Source organism: Polyodon spathula, chromosome 29 (genome assembly GCF_017654505.1).
Source record: "Polyodon spathula isolate WHYD16114869_AA chromosome 29, ASM1765450v1, whole genome shotgun sequence".
Lineage (NCBI taxonomy): Eukaryota > Metazoa > Chordata > Actinopteri > Acipenseriformes > Polyodontidae > Polyodon > Polyodon spathula.
The window spans coordinates 1193213-1195712 of record NC_054562.1 but is presented as its reverse complement, the minus strand read 5'-3'; the positions used below and the strand labels follow the sequence as shown (position 1 = coordinate 1195712).

At 41.9% G+C, this 2500-nt stretch overlaps 1 protein-coding gene across 2 annotated transcripts in view; it reads right to left on the bottom strand.

Annotated features, from left to right (window-relative positions):
- The window catches only part of LOC121302453 (tyrosine-protein phosphatase non-receptor type substrate 1-like), a 47906-nt gene that overhangs the window by 43024 nt on the left and 2382 nt on the right, over nt 1-2500 (bottom strand). The gene's annotated exons all lie outside the window — the stretch shown is intronic.

Below are 2500 nucleotides of genomic sequence, written 5' to 3'. Positions count from 1 at the left end.
AGCATTGGGAAGCATTGTAAAGCACAGAGAGGTCTGGTAAAGCATAGGGAAGCATTGTAAAGCACAGAGAGGTCCGGTAAAGCATAGGGAAGCATTGTAAAGCACAGAGAGGTCTGGTAAAGCATAGGGAAGCATTGTAAAGCACAGAGAGGTCTGGTAAAGCATAGGGAAGCATTGTAAAGCACAGAGAGGTCTGGTAAAGCATAGGGAAGCATTGTAAAGCACAGAGAGGTCTGGTAAAGCATAGGGAAGCATTGTAAAGCACAGAGAGGTCTGGTAAAGCATAGGGAAACATTGTAAAGCACAGAGAGGTCTGGTAAAGCATAGGGAAGCATTGTAAAGCACAGAGAGGTGTGGTAAAGCACAGGGAAGCATTGTAAAGCACAGAGAGGTATGGTAAAGCATAGGGGAAGCATTGTAAAGCACAGAGAGGTGTGGTAAAGCATAGGGAAGCATTGTAAAGCACAGAGAGGTCTGGTAAAGCACAGGGAAGCATGTAAAGCACAGAGAGGTCTGGTAAAGCATAGGGAAGCATTGTAAAGCACAGAGAGGTCTGGTAAAGCATAGGGAAGCATTGTAAAGCACAGAGAGGTATGGTAAAGCATAGGGTAAAGCATAGGGAAGCATTGTAAAGCACAGAGAGGTCTGGTAAAGCATAGGGAAGCATTGTAAAGCACAGAGAGGTCTGGTAAAGCATAGGGAAGCATTGTAAAGCACAGAGAGGTCTGATAAAGCATAGGGAAGCATTGTAAAGCACAGAGAGGTCTGGTAAAGCATAGGGAAGCATTGTAAAGCACAGAGAGGTCTGGTAAAGCATAGGGAAGCATTGTAAAGCACAGAGAGGTCTGATAAAGCATAGGGAAGCATTGTAAAGCACAGAGAGGTCTGGTAAAGCATAGGGAAGCATTGTAAAGCACAGAGAGGTCTGATAAAGCATAGGGAAGCATTGTAATCCACAAACAAACACACACTGACAGAGTCAGACAACTCCAGAGTTTTCAGGAAGTTTTTTTTTTATTGGTTCTGAAACAAATACAACAACAAATATATACATAACCCTGCAAAGCTCACAGCGTCACACGGAAATCATCAAACAAACACTTCAATTTCATTATTATTAACATGTCACTCAGCAGACGCTTTTATCCAAAGAGACTTTGCAGAGGGGAACGGGGGGGGGGGGGGAGGGGGGGGGGGTGAAATCATGCATCGTCAAAAAAAAATGCTGCTGAAGAGTCTCTTCCAATAGGACCTCGTTTGCTTTGGGTCTCATCCGAAGGACGCAGCACAAGGAGGTTCAGTGGCTTGCTCAGGGTCTCACACACACACAAGGAGGTTCAGTGGCTTGCTCGCCTGGTGCTGCAGAGTCTCTTCCAATAGGACCTCGTTTGCTTGGCGTCTCATCCGAAGGACGGAGCACATAGGAGGGTCAGTGACTTGCTCAGGGTCTTCACACACACACAGGGAGTAAGGGACCGCTGCGAGTCTCTTACAATAGGACCGTAGAGTAGGCTTCTGCCTCGTGTTCCTCCCAACGTAACTGTAACGAGGTCCCAGAGGAGTGGTGTGTGTCACTCAGTCCCGATCGACAGTCTCAGAGAAGGTTATTCGGAGAGTTTCAACGGAACCGCAGTTTGCTACGGTCTATCCGACGGACGGACGCAGCGGAAGGAGGTTCAGTGACTCGCTCGGGGTCTCTCACACACACACAGTGAGTCAGGGGCTGAGAGTTTATACTGTCACACGCTGGACAGTTCCACGAAAAAATATCTATTTAGCACCTAGAAACACTCTGATATTTTGCATAGCAAGTTTGTGTCCGATGCGTAGAGTCCATTCATTCACAAGATTAAAAAAACACAACACAGCTGACGCCAGGCTCGGGGGTCGAAATCTGGATTTTCAACCCCTTTTTAAAATCAGTTTCCAATTCTCCGTCTCCTCCTGATCTATTGCAGCACATCGTCGATCAACATCACTGTCCATAGTGTTCTGTTAAAATGAGTTTCTACTCTGGCCTTATATTATTTTATTATTTTATGTTTCTTTTTTTTTCGTGGTGTTTTTTGGGCTTATAGGTATATATTTCCACTGTTTGTATTTGTGTGGTATTATTTTGGTGTTTTTCGAATTTGGTGTTGTGTTATATTTTTGTATTTTATTTTATTTTTTATAGATTTGTTGATTTTAAGTGTGTGTTTCTTAATTTTTTCAGGTTATTGTTGTCTGTTTTTCGTATTTTATTAGATTTTTAATATTGCTCTGTCGATGGGTGGGTTGTTTTGGCTACTTTGTGTAATTATATTAATAATAATATAATAATCATAAGAATAATAATGAATAATAATCATGACTAGTAGTTATTTTTTTTTTATTATTATATTATTATGATTATGATATTATTATGTATTAAGTTATAGTAACTAGTTGTCCTTTAACTGATGCAATTCATTTTCTGATTATTTTTGGCAATGCAAAAATACAAGGCAGCAAATCAGTG